At 40.2% G+C, this 22,950-nt stretch overlaps 1 protein-coding gene across 2 annotated transcripts in view; it reads left to right on the forward strand.

Annotated features, from left to right (window-relative positions):
- The first annotated feature begins 14,495 nt into the window (after window positions 1-14,495).
- LOC115143324 (chemokine-like protein TAFA-1) overlaps window positions 14,496-22,950 on the forward strand; it is a 261,611-nt gene continuing 253,156 nt past the window's right edge. For both annotated transcript variants that reach the window (XM_029683618.2, XM_029683617.2), the window contains exon 1: window positions 14,496-14,988. The gene's annotated coding sequence lies outside the window, so the exon portion shown is untranslated. The remainder of the gene's footprint in view (window positions 14,989-22,950) is intronic.

A 22,950-nucleotide genomic window follows, 5' to 3' on the forward strand; every position in this document is an offset into this window, starting at 1 on the left:
TTACTTTTTGCTGTAAGAAGTAATATAACGGAGTACTGTTCCAATTTCAGTAATAATATTATTTTTTGCTGTAAGAAATAATATAACGGAGTACTGTTCCAATTTCAGTAATAATATTACAGTTACTGATCAAAGATGTCATTACTTCGTTACTTTTGTCATCATTCCCTTCCTAATACAGTTATTGATCAAATATGTCATTACTTCGTTACTTTTGTCCTCATTCCCTTCCTAATACAGTTATTGATCCAATATGTCATTACTTCGTTACTTTTGTCCTCATTCCCTTCCTAATACAGTTATTGATCAAATATGTCATTACTTCGTTACTTTTGTCCTCATTCCCTTCCTAATACAGTTATTGATCCAATATGTCACTTTTGTCCTCACTAATACAGTTATTGATCAAATATGTCATTTTGTCCTCATTCCCTTCCTAATACAGTTATTGATCAAATATGTCATTACAGTTATTGATCAAATATGTCATTACTTCGTTACTTTTGTCCTCATTCCCTTCCTAATACAGTTATTGATCAAAGATGTCATTACTTCGTTACTTTTGTCATCATTCCCTTCCTAATACCGTTATTGATCCAAATAAATATGTGTGATGATTGTTTTCCCTCTCTTTTGGCACAATATTTACAAAAATCCCCCGACCCGAGATTCTAATTGTTTTTATCCTCTCACCAAGTTCCTATTTACACATGCCTGGACTACGACTAACTGCTTTAGTGAGAGGGATAAAACATGGCAGAAGAGTCTAAAACATTGACTTTCTCAGTGTGGAAGTACTCCCATTACCTTGATTTGGTAGGACAAAATGATAAGAATATAACTGTAAAATGTAAACTGCGCCCAAGCGAGAAACACCTCTCAACGGCTAGAAACACAACTTCTAATCTCTTGAAGCACCTGCAAAGGCAACACGCCAACACAAAAGACCCCCAAGACCTGACCACTGCTGCTAAAGATGACTGAAGGCCTACCTCATACGAACAAGGAAGGCTTGATTCTAATCGTTCAGGGAGACAGGCTGTAACCCATGGAGAGCTGAACTAGCTGGTAGCTGTGTAGTAGATGTTGTGTATGTCATTATTAGGCTGCTTGTATTGGTATATAGGCCTCCGGAACATAATGTTGACATTGTTAACATTGAGTGAGGACGCACATGTTTTGGGGTGTAATGCAAAAGTAATATAACTAGTATTGTAACTAATATTTTTTTTCCAGAGTGTAATATGTAAAGTAATTTGTTACTGTTGAAAGAAGTAACGAGTAATAGGTAATATAGATGCAGGATCTTAATTTGATCACTCTTTGGTTATTGAAAATGTTCCTGCACTACAGGAAATGCAAACTTGTAGTGTATTTGAGTTTTAAAAATATTGTCATTTACACCTAAACATTTCAGACTTGATTAGCCCCGCTCAAAAAGCGCAATAACACCGTCCAAAAATGTCCATTAATTATAATCCACATAATAATTCACATTTCCTGTTACTGCAGGATTATTTTCCTCCTGTAGCAAACGGGCTCAAATTAAGATCCTACATCTGTGATGTTGAATGAATCTTTAGCAGTGGTAGCTGGTGGGAGAAGCTACAGGTGGACAGGATCTGTTTAATGGCTGGAATGTAATAAATGGAATGGAGTCAAATGTGATTTCCATATGGTAGATGTGTTCGATACAGTTCCATTTATTCCATTCCAGCCATTACAATGAGCCTGTCCTCCTATAGCTCCTCCCACCAGCCTCCACTGATCTATAGCCTCTCAAAACCATGGAAACTGAAATATACTTAATGACAATGAATAAAGCAGATTCATTGTCATTGGTAATGATTGCTATTTTTGGTAGTGGCTTTACAAGTGATAGAGGTTTGTATGAACAATACCCAGATAACCTACTTAAAAATACACTCATTGTTCACCTGGACACACACAATGTGAGCTAAACAAGATTGGTTCCCTACCTTGGCCTATAGAAAAGGCCATGATCCTTTTCAGTGAGACCCACTCTTCATTCAGGTCATCTTTAAAAGAAATTGAGCATAGAGAAAGTATTAAATTCCTAGAACTGTGGGAAAGAGAGTGGGTGATAGAGAGAGTGAGGATGGAAAGAGTGAGGATTGTGAGAGAGTGAGGATTGTGAGAGAGTGAAGATGAAAAAAGAGAGAAACTCAGAGAGAGAGAAAATGGATATAGAAGGCATTCAAACTCATTCGCTGCATCTACTGCATTCATGGCGTCGAGCCAATTCCAGTGCGGTAAGCCGGCGGTGTGCTTCTCAAGGTAAGACTGTGAATAGACGAGCACAATCTTTGTCCGGCGGTGTGGAGGGAACAGGGCCTAGGCTCTTTGACAAGACTGACCTTCCTGAGGCCAGCTTTACATCAGCAAGGAGGGGTTCATAAAGGGATTATATATCTCTCTGACCCCTGACCCTCCCCAGCCCCCTCCCTGTAAAAGATAGAGCTGATGCTGCCTCTCTGTTACTTCAACAGGAGCAGAGCTAAGAGGACAGATTGATTCAACCTGTGGCAGGAGCAAAGATTGCCTGTTGCATTGGCTGAAAAAAAATGAGAGGATAGGGGCTTTGACAACTGTTATGGGGGTGTAGTTCTAATTCTTAATTTAAACCATGTGGTGATACGCAATTTAGCTGAAATATCCACATGGCTTCTCTTTGGAGTCATTTGTTATCTTAATCACCTACTCTGCGTGGTTGATGAACTTTTTAGATCCCGAGGCAACATAATTCATTAAAGAGTGATTTTGTTTAATAAAGTGTCTCGCAACTGGCCAGGTGACATCTTGACATCTAATAGCAGATTTATATTGTCCAATACGTACTTTAAATGTGCAGGATGTTTTCCCAATATAAATCTTATGAGAAGAACACTTACCTAAATAAAGGTAAACATATAATAACTGCAAGTCATCCATGATTTTATCTCAAAGATCCTAGATGTAGGAGGACATACAAAAGCTAGTACATTTCATTATAGTGCTACATGATCTACAGGGGAATCATTATTTTATGAATGCTTCTTTGAGTAGATGAATGCCTTGATTTTGATTCAGATCATGATTCATCAGAAGTACTGTAACAGCTCAGAGCTTATGCAGGTACTGAATGTCAAGCACTGAGTTATAGTTGCGAAGGAAATGACTTGTAAATCCCCCATTTTCATACTTTTACAGCTTGGAGAGTGAGATAGAGTGAGGAGTCTGCAGAGAGGTATAGAAATGAGTCAGAGAAATGGAGGTAACACAATAGATTACAGATACAATACATTACACAATACACTCAAAAGCCAGCGGACATTCTGGTGAATATATCCATTTACCCTTTATATACAGTGATGTAATTAATTGCTTTCACATTAGTTGATGTTTGAGAAGGGTACATGATGGCAACAATAATCATCCTTTGACAGAGCTATATGTTTCTCTGGCAGATGTATGTTTACATTGTGTCCGTGTTTTGAGTCATAAAGGGCTGTAATTGGATGACAGGTTTGGACCAGAATCAAGGTCTGAGCTGTGTCAACTCTTTCCAAAACAACTCTCCTTGTGTTTCATAGGAAGGCTCAAACAAGCAGGCATCCAATTCCACATTCCTTTCAGCAATTTTAACTGAGGCACTGAAGAGAGAAAGAGAGGGATTGAGAAGGTAAGAAAGCAAAGATAGATGGAGACTTGTACAGAAATGAGAGCTAGAGGGTTAGAAGGGACACAAAGCGAAGGAGGGAGAAAGTAAAACATGAATGGATGAGAGAGAGAGAGAGTACTGATGAGATGCTCCTGTCTTTGTCTCTCTTCCCCTCTGGCTGTGTACTGGTTATTTAGTGGGCCCTGTCCTCACCTCGCCACAGACCCTAAGGAAATGGGCTCTTAGCTAGATTTCCATACATCACACACTGACATTGATGGTTTGAGTTTTGGATGTGTACATCTGATGTTTCTTTTTTAAATCAATTATTTACAATGTATCCAAGAGCCAGATAATTCATCATGCCTAATTGCAAAGCATCATTGAAAGCAGCACTACACACACACAAAAAGGTTCTATATAGTGCCAAATAACAGTTATTTGGCTTGTAACCATAGTGGATCCCTTTTTGGTGCTATATAGAACCCCTTTCTTCAATGTTCTATAAAAAACATACTCATAAGGTTCTAAAAAAAGGTTCTATATAGTGCCAAAAAGGGTTCCACTATGGTTACAAGCCTTTTTGGTGCTATATAGAACCCATTTTAATATTTTTTTATAGAACCTTTATGGAGAATGGTTCTATAACGAAACTTTCTCAATCTCAAATGTTGTACAAATAATCTTTTGAAGAACCATATTTTATTCTGGTTAGCCATATTATATCCTTAAAAATCTTAAAAAGGTACTATTAATGTTTTATGAAAAAAATATTTAGATTTTTTGTTAGGGGGTATTTCAACTTTAAAATTGCAGATAGTTTGTAGCTTCCATCAATGTAATTGTCTGTATCACTTCTAATCCCCCACATATGTTTTTGCATAAATAAGAAATATATATACAGTGCCTTGCGAAAGTATTCGGCCCCCTTGAACTTTGCGACCCTTTGCCACATTTCTATCTTCAAACATAAAGATATAAAACTGTATTTTTTTTGTGAAGAATCAACAACAAGTGGAACACAATCATGAAGTGGAACGACATTTATTGGATATTTCAAACTTTTTTAAGAAATAAAAAACTGAAAAATTGGGCGTGCAAAATTATTCAGCCCCCTTAAGTTAATACTTTGTAGCGCCACCTTTTGCTGCGATTACAGCTGTAAGTCGCTTGGGGTATGTCTCTATCAGTTTTGCACATCGAGAGACTGACATTTTTTCCCATTCCTCCTTGCAAAACAGCTCGAGCTCAGTGAGGTTGGATGGAGAGCATTTGTGAACAGCAGTTTTCAGTTCTTTCCACAGATTCTCAATTGGATTCAAAAAATAAGAAACCCGCACACTGCTCTTGATAGTATCACTGCTATTTAATAAGCTTTAATTGTCAGGCTTAAGGCCTTCATCAGAGCATTTACAAGTTTTTTATATTAGCATCCTTATGTAAACATAGCCCCACCCATTCCACGCATCAAATGGGGTTGGAGTCGAATGAAATCAAAGAAGTGCTACCAAATATAACAATGAGCATTTCATGAATATTCAAATAAAGTGTGTACATAAAACATATTAAACACGTCTGTAAAACCACATTGAGGACATCAACCTACAAAACAAGTTTTCATAAATCATTGGGTACAGCGCAAGAAAAATGTCAGAGTAATCTGTTCACAATTACAACATAACATACATAGGCATTTCATCATTAAGACCTCTAGGAAATAATGTCTGGAGGGTGAAAATCCCAAAATATTATCTTTTGCTCAGAGTATTATTTATGTCACCTCCCCGTCTGATATCTTAACTTTCTCTATGCCACAAAATCTAAAGGTAAAAATGTCATGTTTTTGGTCATTCAAATGTACGACGACTGATTGAACTTTTATTTTCACAAATTCTCTGTTTGTGAGAATGAGAGGTTTTACTTTACATTACACAGCCCACATGGAGATTTATTCATGTAGATACCATGGGTGGTGGAACATGTAATAATGTCATTTATTTGGAACCTGTATGTGGGTGGCAGAAATATTCACACTTCATCATATTGTTGTTTAAAACAAAACTCACAAAAGCTTATTAAAGAGCAGTGATACTATCATGAGCAGTGAGCGTGTTTCTTATTTTTTCAAATTTGATTAAACTGTTGCCATATCGAGATCCTCTATGAATCTGTGGAGGGATCCAAGTTGTTGATTTAAAAGAAAACATGAATCATCAGTGTACAATGCCACCTTTGTTTTAAAGCCCTGGATTTCTAATCCCTTGATATTATTGTTGGATCTCATTTTAATAACTAACATTTCGATGGCCATAATAAATAAATATGCCGATAGTGGACAACCTTGTTTTACTCCTCTTGACAGTTTTAAACTTTTTGAGAAGTGGCCATTATTTACTATTTTACACATAAAGTTACTATACATGATTTTAACCCATTTTACAAGAGATTCTCCTACATTTAAATGTTCCAGACATTTATATCTAAACTCCAGGTGTACTTTATCAAATGCTTTTTCAAAGTCAGCTATGAATAGCAGGTGTGGTTTCCCAGATTTTTCAGTGTTCTATTGTTTCCAATACTTGCCTTATATTATCTCCAAGGTTTTGTCCATGTAAAACACCTGTCTGATTATAATTAATAATGTCCGACACTACCTTTTTAATTCTATGTGCTATTCATTTCGCTAGAATTTTATGGGGTCTCCAATTTTTTTATGGACTTTATATTTACCACTTGTAAATCACACCTTCTTGTTGAGTGTCTGATAATGTACCATCTACATAGGAGTGGTAAAGCGTGCGAATAACAATCCTGAGTATATCAAAAAAGGTTTGGTATACCTCACCTGGTATGCCATCCAGCCCTGGAGTTTTCCCGGACTTAATGGCTTTAACTGCATCAAGAATTTCCTCCTCTGTAATTTTGCCTTCAAATGAGTCTTTCTGTCCGGCTGTTAATTTGACATTATTAATAAATAAAAAAATCATACAATTAGTTTCGCTTAAAGGAGATGGAGGAGACTGAAACGAAAGCATGCGCTTGATGTACTTTGCTTCCTCTTTCAAAATATGTTTTGGTGAATCATTCTTTTTTTTGTTTTTTTTTGGTAGCATTTCTATGTTGAAGATAAAAAAAATATCTGGTGCATTTTTCCCCATATTCCATCCAGCTTGCTTTATTTTTTATAATGTATTACGCTTGATCTTTCTTTAATAAATTCCTCCATTTCTTTTTGTTTTTCTTCTAACTTATTCTGAGGTGCAATCTTATTCTATGGTGCAGTCTTTATCGTTATCATGCCCTGCCCTGAGATATCTCTGTTTTCTTTATATTTTGGTTAGGTCAGGGTGTGACTAGGGTGGGTACGCTAGTTTTTGTATTGTCTAGGGGTTCATATTGTCTAGGGTTTTTGTATGTCTAGGTTTTGTAGGTCTGGGCGATGTGTATGTTTATGGTGGCATGATATGGTTCCCAATCAGAGGCAGCTGTTTATCATCTCTGATTGGGGATCATATTTAGGTAGCCATTTCCCTTTGGTGTTTGTGGGATCTTGTTCTATGTTGCCTGTCTGCACTATTTATATTAGCTTCACAGTTCTTTTTGTTATTTTGTTAGTTTGTTCAGTGTTTATTCTTTTAATGAAGAAGAATGTACTTATACCACCCTGCACCTTGGTCTTCCTTTAACGACAGACGTGACAATCGTGATCTATCTATTCTGTTCGACCTTGTATTTCCTTTGTTAGTATCTTTTGACCTAAATGTCTTTTGTCTTACAGATGAGTACTGAATTGTATGTCCTCTAAAGGCACAATGCAAAGTGTCCAATACAATAAGGGGATTTGCTGTACTTACTGTATGTTATGTCGGAAAAATTCAGTTATAAATTCCTCTGTCCTAGTCTAAAAAAAGTTAGCATCCAATAGGCTTTGATTAAATTTCCAATATCCTCGCCCAAGTGTAAATTCAGTAAGAGTAAACTATTTGCCAATTATCTGACGGTCTGACCGCATTTTATCCCCTTTTTTAAGCTTTTGGTGCCAACGAGAATGACATAAGAAAGAAGTCAAGACGACTAGCTTGATTGAGCCTCCGTGTCACGCCCTGAGCTTAGAGAGCCGTTTTATTTCTCTATTTGGTTAGGTCAGGGTGCTATTTGGGTGGGCATTCTATGTTGTCTATTTCTTTGTTTTTGGCCGAGTATGGTTGTCTCTGATTGGGGATCATACTTAGGCAGCCCTTTTTCCCACTTTCACCACGATCATCATTATTTGGTACGTAAAAGGTTAATGAGCCATATCTGTTTATGATCCAATAACATATTTAAAATCATCTATCTACATTGAGGATCTGTTTGGACAATTTGCACATTCGGATCAAAATTACTGTTAATTAATATCATCACCCCTTTTGGGTTTCTTTGCCTATGGGAGAAGTATATTTCACCCCCTGCCACAGTAATTTTGCCACACATCTTAACCTAAAATTGTTGAATGAGTTTCCTGTAAACAATAGATATTATAATCCTTCTCTTTGAGCCTGGTAAATATTGTTTTTCTTTTCTTATTATTAAGTCATTACAATTATAACTGGATATACTTATTTCACCATTTACCATAATGAGATACAAGTTTCAAATATATTTATCATAATATAATGTTTGTAAATTTATCATGAAAAAGTACCATAGTGATTGGGTGTCCATAAGTGTTATTAGTGTTAATTCACAAATTGAATCAGGTGTGCTAGCTCTGGAACTGCTGGGGGTCCCTGAGGAGAAAATGGAGAAACACTGACTTTGTCAACACATTGTAAAAAACATAACTTGTTTTTACAGTAACATACTGTAAAAAAATAAATAACAGTATGTTACTGTAAATTCCAAAAGAAACGTTGGTTGAACAGTACATTACTGTAAATAAGTGACACAAGGCCTTACATGAGTCTTTCACAAGACTCCGTTACTAGCATAGTCATACAGTGACTTCAGAAAGTTCACACCCCTTGACTTTTTCCACATTTTGTTGTGTTACAGCCTAAATGAAAATGTATTACATTGAGATGTTTTGTCACTGGCCTGCAGACAGCGGCAGTTCTACTGTAGCTTGCATGGCTCCCTGTGCGAACACCCCCCCACCCCAATAAAAAAAGTACCATTCTGCACTAACAGTAATTTTTTATTCAGACATTTGGAACATCACAAATAAATAATCATAATATTTAAAACTACATAAATGTAAGAATCAAAAAAAGAAGTAACAAAGCCAAATAGAACCAGGGCAAGGTGATCAGAAACATGACCGAATACAAACAGTGTAGCTATTCCCTCCGCAAGGCAATCAAACAATTACAAAAAGAAAACCAGCCCCGTCGCGGACCAGGATGTCTTGCTCCCAGGCAGACTAAACAATTCTTTGCTCGCTTTGAGGACAATACAGTGCCACTGACACGGCCCGCTACCAAAACCTGTGGACTCTCCTTCACTGCAGCCGACGTAAGTAAAACATTTAAACGTGTTAACCCTCACAAGGCTGCAGGCCCAGACGGCATCCCCAGCCGCGTCCTCAGAGCATGTGCAGACCAGCTGGCTGGTGTGTTTACAGACATATTCAATCAATCCTTATCCCAGTCTGCATCTGGACAAGAGGAATATGAGAATCCTGTTCCCACACGCCACCATTTAACACCATAGTGCCCTCATCAAGTGCTTTGAGAGACTCAAGGACCATATCACCTCAAGACCCTCGAGACCCAGGGTCTCAACCACACGCCTTAACCCATTGCAACTGGGTACTGGACTTCCTGACGGGGCGCCCCCAGGTGGTGAGGGTAGGTAACAACATCTCCACCCCGCTGATTCTCAACACTGGGGCCCCACAAGGGTGCGTTCTGAGCCCTCTCCTGAACTCCCTATTCACCCACGACTGCGTGGCCATACACGCCTCCAACTAATTCATCAAGTTTGCAGACGACACTACAGTGGTAGGCTTGATTACCAACAACAACGAGACGGCCTACAGGGAGGAGGTGAGGGCCCTCGGAGTGTGGTGTCAGGGAAATAACCTCACACTCAACGTCAACAAAACTAAGGAGATGATTGTGGACTTCAGGAAACAGCAGAGGGAGCAGCCCCCTTTCCACATCGATGGGACAGTAGTGGAGAGGGTAGTAAGTTTTCATTTCCTCGGCGTACACATCACAGACAAACTGAATTGGTCCACCCACACAGACAGCATTGTGAAGAAGGTGCAGCAGCGCCTCTTCAACCTCAGGAGGCTGAAGCAATTCAGCTTGTCACCAAAAGCACTCGCAAATGTCTACAGATGCACAATCGAGAGCATCCTGTCGGGCTGTATCACCGCCTGGTACGGCAACTGCTCCGCCCACAACCGTAAGGCTCTCCAGAGGGTAGTGAAGTCTGCACCACGCATCACCGGGGGAAAACTACCTGCCCTCCAGGACACCTACACCCCCCGATGTCACAGGAAGGCCATAAAGATCATCAAGGACAACAACCACCCGAGCTGCCTGTTCACCCCGCTATCATCCAGAAGGCGAGGTCAGTACAGGTGCATCAAAGCAGGGACCGAGAGACTGAAACACAGCTTCTATCTCAAGGCCATCAGACTGTTAAACAGCCACCACTAACATTGAGTGGCTGCTGCCAACACACTGACTCAACTCCAGCCACTTTTAATAATGGGAATTGATGGAAATTGATGTAAAATATACCACTAGCCACTTTAAACAATGCTACTTAATATAATATTTACATACCCTACATTATTCATCTCATATGTATATGTACGTATATACTGTACTCTATATCATCTACTGCATCTTTATGTAATACATGTATCACTAACCACTTTAAGCTATGCCACTTTGTTTACATACCCTACATTACTCATCTCACATGTATATATACTGTACACGATACCATCTACTGCATCTTGCCTATGCCATTCTGTACCATCACTCATTCATATCTTTATGTACATATTCTTTATCCCTTTACACTTGTGTGTATAAGGTAGTAGTTTTGGAATTGTTAGGTTAGATTACTCATTGGTTATTACTGCATTGTCGGAACTAGAAGCACAAGCATTAACAACTGCTAAACATGTGTATGTGACAAATACATTTGATTTGATTTGATGTGAAGCCTGTTCTGCATCAACCACCATTACTGATAAAACAATATCTTGTTTTTTTGTGTATTGTTTTTAAACTGAAACGTTCTCTTGTATTTGTTTGTAAGTGCCTATTTTTTATAAACACAGTTTGATTGATATCAAGTCTGGTAAAGACTTTTGCCATTTTATTGCTTATAAGTTTTGTTATTATTTTATTGTCACAGTTTATTAAACGTAAGGGTCTATTATCAGCAGGGGACCCTCCAGATTTCCCTGGTTTGAATATAACTGAAAGCAATGTTTGATACATGGACCTGGGAAGCACAACATTTAGTGACATGTGTGTTGTCATTTGTGTAAATAGGGGAGCAACTTTATCCCAAAATGTTGAATCCTAATTCTATGGGAAAGCTATCCATTCCTGATGCTTTTCTCCACAATAATGTTGAATCCTAATTCTATGGGAAAGCTATCCATTCCTGGTGCTTTTCTCCACATTAATGTTGAATCATAATTCTATCGGAAAGCTATCCATTCCTGGTGCTTTTCTCCACATGAATGTTTTAACAGTATATAATACTTCATTTTGGGTGAGCTCCGTTTTTAATAATGATTTATTGTCTACTGATAATTGCTTCAGGGTTGTTGAGTCTGAGAGGGCTGTAGGATCTGTCCAACTGTTGTTTAAATCTCATTTATATAAAGAACACTTTTTTACAGTTCCAATTTTCCACTGCAGGTACCCAAATCAAAATCAAATCAAATCAAATTGTATTAGTCACATGCACTGACTACAACCTTACAGTGAAATGTTTACTTATGAGCCCCTAACGGACAGTGCAGTTTTAAAAAACTACAGATAAGAATAAGAGATGAAAGTAACAAGTAATTAAAGAGCAGCAGTAAAAAATAACAATATATACAGGGGGGTGCCCGTACAGAGTAAATGTGCGGGGGCACCGGTTAGTTGAGGTAGTATGTACACGTACTGTAGATAGAGTTAATTAAAATGACTATGCAGAGATGACAACAGAGGGTGGCAGTTTTGTGGAGAGGGGAGGTGGGGAGGGTAATGTGAATAGTCTGGGTAGCCATTTGACAAGATGCTCAGGAGTCTTATGGCTTGGGGTAGAAGCCTCTTGGACCTAGACTTGGCGCTCCGGTACCACTTGCCGTGTGGTAACAGGGAGAGCAGTCTATGACTAGGGTGGCTGGAGTCTTTGACAATTTTTAGGGCCTTCCTATGACACGGCCTGGTATAGAGGTCCTGGATGGCAGGAAGCTTGGCCCCAGTGATGTACCGGGCCATTCGCACTGCCCTCTGTAGTGCCTTGCAGTCGGAGGCCGAGCAGTTGCCGTAACAGGCAGTGATGCAACCAGTCAGGATGCTCTCTATGGTGCAGCTGTAGAACCTTTTGAGGATCTGAGGACCCATGCCAAATCTTTTCAGTCTCCTGAGGGGGATTAGGTTTTGTCATACCCACTTTACAACTGTCATGGTGTGCTTGGACCATGTTAGTTTGTTGATGATGTGGACGCCAAGGAACTTAAAGTTCTCAACCTGCTCCACTGCAGCCTCGTCGATGAGAATGGGTGCGTGCTCCGTCCTCTTTTTTCTGTAGTCCACAATCATCTCCTTTGTATTGATCACGTTGAGGGAGAGGTTGTTGTCCTGGCACCTCACGGCCAGGTCTCCTCCCTATAGGCTACCTCATTGTTTTCGGTGATCAGGCCTAACACTGTTGTGCCATCGGCAAATTTAATGATGGTCTTGGAGTCGTGCCTGGCCGTGCAGTCATGAGTGAACAGGGAATACAGGAGGGGGCTGAGCACGCTCCCCTGAGGGGCCCCTGTGTTGAGGATCAGCGTGGCAGATGTGTTATTACCTACCATTACCACCTGGGAGTGTCCCGTCAGGAAGTCCAGGATCCAGTTACAGAGGGAGGTGTTTAGTCCCAGGGTCCTTAGCTTATTGAGCTTCGAGGTTGCTATGGTGTTGAACGTTGAGCTGTAGTCAATGAATAGCATTCTCACATAGGTGTTCCTTTTTTCCAGGTGGGAAAGGGCAGTGTGGAGTGCCATAGAGATTGCATCATCTGTGGATCTGTTGGGGCGTTATGCAAATTGGAGTGGGTCTAGGGTTTCTGGGATGATGGTGTTGATGTGAGCCATGACCAGCCTTTCAAAGCACTTCATGGCTACAGCTGTGAGTGCTACGGGTCGGTAGTCATTTAGGCAGGTTACCTTAGTGATGTGCTGGGCAAGGCACCTTCCTTTTGTGTAACCCAACAGAGAGAATAATACATATCAATCTCTCTCTCCGTCCATTTTGTTGGACTGTATTTTTCCCGTTCAGCCCCCGGCCACACCTCCCCTACTACTCTTAACTCTGGGCTGCCTGCTTGCATCTGCCTGACACGCTCAAGCAGAGGCAAGAACAAACAAAGGAAAGGAGCACACAGCGGGTCTGCTTTGCCCTCTGGCTTAGATGACCACTGCCCCAGGTGAACGGAGAGTTACCATCTCAAACATATCAAGAACCAGTTGGCAGGGAGCTGACAACGTTAACTTACTACTACACATGTTCACAGCTTCACAGCGTTGCAGCTCTCTTGCGAACACACACTTTTGCACACATGCATGTTTCAATAAATACACACATAGAAATGAATGTACAGAAATACATATGCACAATCACACATAGACAAACACACACACCCACACACATACAGCTTGCTAGCTTGATGCTTCAGCTGTGCTGTGTGACCTGCATGAGTTGGTTTCATTTTCTGTGAAATTCCAGGCTGGGAGAGACCGCTCTGGCCGGTGTGGCTGATTGGCATAAACATAGCCGGTTCACACTAGGTCTGGCTAAAGGTGAACTCCTACACATAGAAGAAGGTAGGTGGTCTGCCCCCTATTTTACACACTCCAGGTCCCCCTATGAACACTAGCAACAACAACAAAGTGAAAAACAAAGGATGTCTCTCCTACTGAGCCAGCAGATTCAGTTTGTCAATGATCGGGGGAATGCTTGGTTACCATGCCAGCTGTGGCAGATGTAACTTTGTTTGGGAGGTGTGAGATGACCAGAGGAGCTGGGTGCTAAACAAAGCCTCAATGCCACCATAAAAAGCAAGCCAGACAAGCAGCCAGCGCTGGATAATGTGTTGATTACAGAGCTTGGATGTGGCGGACTCCTTTCTAGTTAAAGCATCTAGTTAAAGCTCTGAGCATATTTCAATCTCTTTTCAAACGCTGGAAGGCAATGGGTAAAAGAGGCACATTCACTCATATCCCACACCCTCTCAATCCGTATCAACACACACAAACACACTTACACACACATAAACACACACAGAAAGTGGGGTGAATGGCCAAAGTCAGGTATCACCTCAGTAAGGCCAGAGTTCTGTCTAAGGAATCATTTTGAGAAAACATAACAGCATATTATTGTGGTAAACTGTGAGATATTTTCATAAGAAGAAACCACAGAGCGTTATGTCTCATGGTATGGTGAAGTGGAGGGGCTTAATAGGCATGCTTCATTAGACGATAGTCCCAATGCAGAAGTGGGCAGTCTTGCTTTAAGACATGTGATGTGATCCAGCTCTCTCTCTCTCTTTTTCTCTCTGGCTGGGCTGTATTATAATAGACTCACACAGACACACACTACTTAGTGCTTTGGAAAGAGGGCTGAGCCTCACACACATAATCAGCGCAGCTTCTCAATGGGGGGACGGAGCCAAGAGGAGACAGAACTGTCGTTCCGCTGGAGCTGATCTCAGTCCGTGTGTGAGAAGTGAGGAGGCAAGTGAACGTTCTGTCGTCACGAGAGGGATTTTACCTTCACAGTACTGATCTAAAGGTGATATGAGCAGCCTTCCATCTTGTAAACACTGACTAGTTTGTAACAGCGTGTCATTCCTGTGAGCTGAGGTGGTTTCTGGTGACCGCACTCCCAGGATTTCTGACGGACAGAGAGAATCGAGGGGGGTAAGCGGACGAGGCAGAAACAACAGAGCTTCTCCCCCTCTTATCCTGCAGCGTTGTTCTTCTTTACACCTGGAACTTTGTTGGGAATCCCTGGCCTCAGGCTATGGATGGATTTAAGACAGCTTTGTGAGTCTGTTGAACAGACGGTGATACTGACAGCAGGGGACCCTTTCTGTTGACCAGACAGACCACTCAGGTAAGGCTGTGGAGTTATTCTCTGAGACTGTTGCTGCTTTCTGATTATATTCTGTTCCTTCTGCAAAATATACTATTATTTAAAGAAATCTGATGGAAATGTTATAAAATACGGCTAGCTGTTATGTTGGTAAGAAGTGGAAGGGCTCCAGGAGTAACTGAATAATGATGACAGGTATGAGCTGTGAGCGACAGACAGGCAGAGCATGTGACACAACCTACATATCTCTGTTGGATTGAACAATTGTATGTTTTAATGAAGGAGAGTAGGCTATGGACATTGTAGATATATGTCTGTTTTAGGACATACCAAATATTTTGTGTTGACTGATATATTTTAAAGTTACAGGCAGTTAGTTCTAAGTAGGGCAGAGATGTCAGTCTCATCCTTTTTTTTAAAGACAAGGCTGCAAAATTCAAATGTTCTAGTCCAGACCAAGTGGCTTTTCACAGTCAATATTATTAATCCATTTTCATGCCATATTACAAACACAGTTATTCGCCTATATTGAGATGTGAAATTGTTACATGCAATCGAGATCAAGTCTATTCTATTTAAATGTGTTATTTTTATACAGGCTAACCTAATCTAACCGTATCAAAAGAAGCAATTTACTTACCATATAAAATTGCCCCATTATACCTATGTTGTCGGGAAGGCTAAACATCTATATCCTGCCGAGATGGTGCGCAGGTGTGTCCGGGCAGGGGGCATGGTCTCGTGTTTAGTCTAAATTGGCAGGACATGGTATACTTGTAAAAATACAATGTAAATGCCGTCATTACCAATTACGAAGTCCACAACCATCAGGAACATATCAATCAATGGTCTAATTAGACTGCAAAGCAGAGACCAAACGGCTAGTTAAACAGATGCGCAAATGGTAAATCCTGCATGAAGTGCACATTCCTTGTTTATTCATTGAAAACCACGGAGGTAAGAATTCTAACGAAAAGTCATTTGTATACAAATATCCTACTAGCCCTGATAAGGTGATTTATTTTTCATGTGTCTGCTATTTACTCGTAAAAGTTGTCCGTTTACATTAAAATGCATAAGCATGCCTGTGTGGTGCGGTCTGAATATCTTTCTCCGCCACCTCTCCATCCCTATTCTCTCGCGCTGTCGATCAGGACCACATTTCTTCTTTGACATGAATGAGTTCCGACAGTCGGAGAGTTGCTCAGAGCTGAACCGAAAGGCGGAGAGGACAAAAGAGCAGTTTCTCTCCATGCTGTTGTTCAGGCAAAAGACTACGTTTTTTTCTCAGGAACTTGCTAGAAACACAGCGTGTTAAAAAACATTCCCCAGGGAACAGTTCACATTTCCACAAAATGTAGGATTATAGCGAATTTATTGCAGGAGATGGGATTACAATATGCCGATAATAAGACTAATTATAGGTTATGCTTAATTTCTGCATGTTGAATATTCAGTAGGCTAGTCTCAATGTCATTTCAGGGTAGAGGGGAGAATGTAAACTTTTTCTCGAATCGACATGCACACACCAAGCTATAGGCTAGCACATCTGAAGGCAACGGAATAGCCTAAATACTGTATATGTGTAGCAGTGGCGACCTGTCATTCAGGTCAGCTAAATAATAAATAAAAAAATAATATATATATAAATATATTTGTTGCCTGTTTTGCATGTTATTTTGGAATGAATGTGTCACATATCAGTTTGCAAACAATGTAAAATAATATATAATTGAGTTAATAAAGCCGAATACAAACATTGTCTCTTTTTTTGCTTTGTTGAGTAAGGCAGCTCCAAAATGCAGGTGTTCAGCCTAGATCAGTGCTTTCTGTGGTGGTGGGGCAGCCATCTGAAAACACGGAGCATAAGGGTTGGTAATGTTCTCTAGTTGCCCCGTGATTGGCTCAATGTTCTGTCACTCATGGAGACACTACTTCACCACTAAATCTATGAGCAGAGCTCGAAAAGCCCCTTGGGTGCTGCCATAGAGTTACATTAGAGTGTCCATCCAAGAAGGCTCAAGATCGTTGGCCACAGATAAAACGGCATCAAATCATGTTATATCTACCATAGCTTTGATTGGACTGATCATGTCAACATCATACTTTCAAAATCTTAGCTAGGAAGCTAGCAGTCATCGTCATGAATCAAGTCGACAATCTACGGACAAATCCTTTTTAATCTTTGTCATATGATGAGAAATGATGAAGAGAAATTATAAATAAAATGTATCAGTGCTCATCTGCCATTGGACATAAACATTACACAACAAATTGGAAATTGCAAATTCGACATTGAGTGGTTTGGAAGGAATCAGTGGCTAACTGCAAGCATTGCAAAGCAATCACTAGCCTGCTATTCAGTGTAGTGGTGTGTGGTCCAAGTCTGGGTTGAAGGGTCTCTTTTCCAAGCTTATAAGATAAGCATTTAACATTGGCCATGCTGTCAATCCAGCATGACTTCTACCGCATTCAAAACAACTGGAAACTCGGAACTGGGAAATCTCAGACTTCAGTGAGTTCAAGACAACTGGGAACTTGGAAAGAACAAGCTCAGACTGGGAAAATACATTTTAAACGGTCATCCATCTCAGAATTGCAAGTTGGGAACTCGTCCTCTTTTTAGAGCTCCGACCTAAAGATCACTGACATCATGATTCAACCTTGTTTATTTCCCAAGTTCCCATTTGTCTTGAATGCACCATCAATCCAGAGAATGCCAGGATTTGATTACATTTATTTAACTAGGCAAGTCAGTTAAGAACAAATTTGTATTTACAATGACAGCCTAGGAACAGTGAGTTAACTGCTTTGTTCAGGGCAGAACGACAGATTTTTTTTACCTTGTCAGCTCAGGGATTTGATCTTGCAACCTTTCGGTTACTGGCCCATCGCTCTAACCACTAGGCTACCTGCCACTTTGATGACAAAGGTTGATGACAAAATTTGCCCACGAAGGACCACCGTGACACCTTCCTGTTCAAGTGAGCACAGCACAACAAGGTGAGTCCAAAATGTATTGTATGCTGCTGCATAAATTATGTAATATGCCAGGGAGATATGTATACTGTAGCTAAGAAAGTAATAATAAGTGTATGTTGAGTAGTAAGCTGTTAGCTGTTGGTGGTGCATATGTAGCCTATAGCCTGTTTTAGAGAAATGTCATCATCGAACATTGTAAGAGCTTTCATTGTCTGTTTATATGACCCCTTTATTTATTTTATGGTTCTGACTTGGTGTACGGGGAGATTATGATTGTCAGTAGAAACCACATTTGTTTTTAAGCAAGTCAGCCATATCAGCTATGTTATTTTAAAAGGTAGTAAATGAGGCTGAATGAACTATTGCAGTGCTCCGCTGATAGTCAGGTGTAGCAGTGGTAAGGATTCACTCCATGGTGCTGAAAATAAAATCTCTGCTGTTAGGACAGATTTATGTAAACCCTAACAGTTTATGGCCACCGTTTCCCAGCATTATAGTGCAATTCATGTATTGTTTAGTGTTATATTGTGTAGTTTCTTTGTTGGCATCCGTCCACCCCAAAATTGGAAAGATTGACATGCTAAAATCACCACTGATGTGTAGGCCTATGTGTGAATGACTCTGCACTTAAAATTGTCTTTGAAGCAATTGTTCTCACCATTTATAAATGTGAAACCCTTTTTCAGTAATAACTAAGAAGTAATTAGCATAATACAACCAGGATAACAGGTGGTCTCAGTCTAGGTCTTTCTCCATTATCAAATTAATACAATAACACACTTAAACCAAGAGGACAACTCACTGTTGGCAATCTGTGGCAAAGCATTCGGCCTAATGTGGTTCACGGCCCAGGAAGATGGCAGGAAGGCGCTGCACTCTTTCAGGGGAAGTCAGATGTTTTATTTTACAGCAAGGTGATCAGTGTTCAGCATTTGACTTGAATAGGCAGTTCACTTCTCAAGAGTATTTTAGATTGATAAAATACATCTCATTGTTACACTCAATAAATGGTATGAGTACATAGTTAGGTAAAACATCCATACTATTCATTGTCGTGTCTTTACTATCATTAAATTGAAGACTTCGTTTTTTTTCAAAGATTCTCTGTAATTAGTATTACGCAATCAACTGATTAATCATGTAACTGTAATTAACTAGGAAGTCGGGGCACCAAGGAAAAATATTCAGATTACAAAGTTATCATTTCCTAAAATAACTTTTCAGATATTTTATCTGATCAATTAGTCTTCGAATTAATTCATTATTTACTTTACCTCACGTTAGTCTCATTCCAAACGTCGTAAATCGTTGGTTATCTGCACAAACCCAGTCTTCACTATGAGTCATCCATACATCAATTGTCTTAAATCATTTATTTATTACTAACTAAGTAATTCACAGAAATGCATAAACATACAGTAAATATGGTTACAAGAAATGATAGGAGAATGTGCCCTAGTGGGCTAAACCGGCATGGCGGCTTGTTAGACAAAAGGGGAAGTGGGGGTCGACTAAGAAGTCACTACAGAGTGATACTTATAACAATTGAAATTCTTATATTTTACACAAGAAAAAAATTCTCTCTTGATTGTTGTTAGAGGGCATAGTTCAGAGTGACATTAATTTGTTTCGTTATAGAATGGATGTTTCGGTGGTTGTCGTTCTTCACATTCAATGATACCGAATTCCTAGCTGCAAACTAGTAATTAATATCAAAGCCTTGTTCTTATTCTGTCGGTATCGATAGTCTAAGAGTTTAACCATGTGGATGGTTAAAAGATTCAGCAACCTTCGTCCTCTCCTAATGGAGAAAAACATGGTCTGCAGAAAAGGGGCTGTCTCAGGATGCCTGACCCTAACTGGGCTCAGGGGCGGTCCTCTGATTTAGTTCAAATCAAAAGGGAATTGGATTTTATTTCATTAAACAGTCCAAAATCATATTCCACACTACTACAAACAGTATCATACTCACTCATTCATCTTATACAACAATTAGATGTAAACCTCATACCTGAGGCTATTATATAAACAGCGTTATGGTAATGTGGCCACACCGTCTTCCATGAGCTTCCCCAAGTTGTAACAAATGGACCAGTTCGTAGCTGGATTCTTCACCGATCTTTTATACTTTCTCCGGAACATGAAATTTGTTTGTACCTCAAGTTCTGTGAGGTGGAAGAAATTCCTTTGTGCTCTATGAAAATGTACTCTCTCTATACTGTGTGTCCATGAGGAGATCCTCAGGAATTTATGACGTCTCTCTGACCACAGCAGCCTAGTTGAAGGAGGAAAGGGGGAGGCAGGGAGAGGGGGATGGGGCTTGCTATACCCAAAGAGGGCAACGTCATGACATCATCAACTACAAATGGTATGGAGCTCATATGTTTTATATTTTCAAAATAACAAACAGGGAGAATGTTAACCACTGTGCCACATTTGGCGCCTCCAAACTGGGCATGCATGAGCACCAAATCTGGCACCCCAGCCCCCTAGGAACAGGAAGTGCATGTCTGATGGTGGGAAATATTGTAGGGTGTCTTGGGGTAAAACGTCCCTCAACTTCTCTGTTTTTTGGTGACTACTACCATCGAACAGCGTGAAGAGAACCCGTGCCCATTCACAGATTTTGTGTGTGACTGTGTGAGAGCGAAGTCTTGTGTCTGCAGTGATGCTCGTGGCAACATCATTTAGCTGAGTCTACCTTTAAGTGTACCATGTAAATAAAGTACTAAAAGTTTTTAAAACCAAATGCTTGATATTGGCTAGTCATAGTTATTGACATGAAGATAACCAAACAAGGAGAAGCAAGTGAATGAACCTGCACATATCTCTGAACATAATGTTTTAATGGTGACTTGTAGTTAGAAAATTACTGTTATAATAATGGTAAACTGGGTAAAACCGAAAAGTAAGCATTGTATTATAGTCCCTTAATAGAGAGAATGGAGAAACAATGATACACAACTTGGGTGCAGGACCTGAATTCATATTCTCTTAAAGTAGGAATGCCTTTCAAATAATAATGTATAAGATTATATGGACAGGAAGGACCTGATCCTGGATCGGCAGTCCTACTCTGAGATGGTTTATAAATATGGGCCCAGGTCGTTTTTTTACAAATGGGGAGGGACATGAAAATGACTGGGAGAGACAATGACCACTGCAGTTTTGGCTGGATAGGAAGCGGTTGCTTTAGTGAATGCAGGACCATGAGCATGGGAGAATCTCAATTGGTTTAGCTCAACGATGATTCAAAGGGGGTGTGGCGGATTTAAAACAGTTCCGCACTAGCCGCTGAAAGGATACTCATGAGTGTCCTTGGAGAGACGAGGCTATTGAGGAGTGGACACTAACAAATTGACATTCTCCTCGACCACTCGACCGCTTATCGGTTTCCGGTTCATAGAGGAGAGGAGGACGGAGGCGAGAACGGACTTGTCCCAAATGAGAATCTCCCCATTTGTATCAGAATGGAGCTGAGAGGAGAGGACGTAGTAACACCTGGAGAGTAGGAGTTCTTATTCCCAGTGAGGGAGGGAGAGGTGTGGGTCCATATGTCAGCCTTCAGCAGCCATTAGGCTATCGTTTAATGAATGGCCAAGGTGTCTCATTATGCCTTTATGTGTACTGTTTTCATTTCACATTCAACTGTGTTGACACTACACTGTTCCAGCATCAGAGATGAAAATGACTCTGAGCATATCCTAAAATTGAAACATACAGTACCATTCAAAAGTTTGGACACACCTACTCATTCAAGGGTTTTTCTTTATTTTTACTATTTTCTTGTCATGACTTCCGCCGAAGTCGGTCCCTCTCCTTGTTCGGGCGGCATTCGGCAGTCACCGGTCTTCTAGCCATCGCCGATCCACCTTTCATTTTCCATTAGTTTTGTCTTTGTTTTCTACACACCTGGTTCCATTCCCCAATTACATGTTCATGTATTTAACCCTCTGTTTCCCCCATGTTTTTGTGCGTGATTGTTTCTATGTTCATTTGGTACGTTATGGCTGTTTTTTGATGGGTGCTGTTTACACCCGTGCGTAATTGAATACAGTTTATTGTTGGTCAAGCGTATGTTTACCTTGTGCCTTTATTTTGATTAAAGTACGCTGCTCACTCATTCTGTTCTCCTGCGCCTGACTTCATGCACCAGCTACACCCACCATCTGACATTTCTACATTGTACAAAATAGTGAAGACATCAAAACTATGAAATAACACAAGTGTTAAACAAATCAAAATATATTTGAGATTTGAGATTTTTCAAAATAGCCACCCTTTCGCTTGATGACAGCTTCACTTGGAATTCTTTTCCAACAGTTTTGAAGGAGTTTCCACATATGCTGAGCACTTGTTGGCTGCTTTTCCTTCACTCTGGGGTCCAACTCATCCCAAACCGTCTCAATTGGTATTAGGTCAGGTCATTGTGGAGGCCAGGTCATCTGATGCAACACTCCATCACTCTCCTTCTTGGTCAAAAAGCCCTTACACAGCCTGTAGGTGTGTTGGGTCATTGTCCTGTTGAAAAACAAACTATAGTCCCACTAAGCGCAAACCAGATGGGATGGTGTATCGCTGTAGAATGCTGGGGTAGCTATCCTGGTTAAGTGTGCCTTGAAATTTAAATTAATCACTGACTGTCACCTTCAAAGCACCCCCACACCTTCACACCTCCTCCTCCTCCTCCATGCTTCACGTGGGAACCACACATTTGGAGATAATCCGTTCACCTACTCTGCGTCTTACAAGACACGGTGGTTGGAACGAAAAATCTCAAATTTGGACCAAAGGACAGATTTCCACCAGTCTAATGTCTATTGCTCATGCTTCTTGGTCCAAGCAAGTGTTCTCTTCTTATTGCTGTCGTTTAGTAGTTGTTTCTTTGCAGTGATTCAACCATGAAGGCCTGATTCACGCAGAGTCCTCTGAACAGTTGATATTGAGATGTGTCTGTTACTTGAACTCTGTGAAGCAGGTAGCCTAGTGGGCAGCAGGTAT

The sequence above is a fragment of the Oncorhynchus nerka genome, linkage group LG15 (assembly GCF_034236695.1).
Source record: "Oncorhynchus nerka isolate Pitt River linkage group LG15, Oner_Uvic_2.0, whole genome shotgun sequence".
Taxonomy (NCBI): domain Eukaryota; kingdom Metazoa; phylum Chordata; class Actinopteri; order Salmoniformes; family Salmonidae; genus Oncorhynchus; species Oncorhynchus nerka.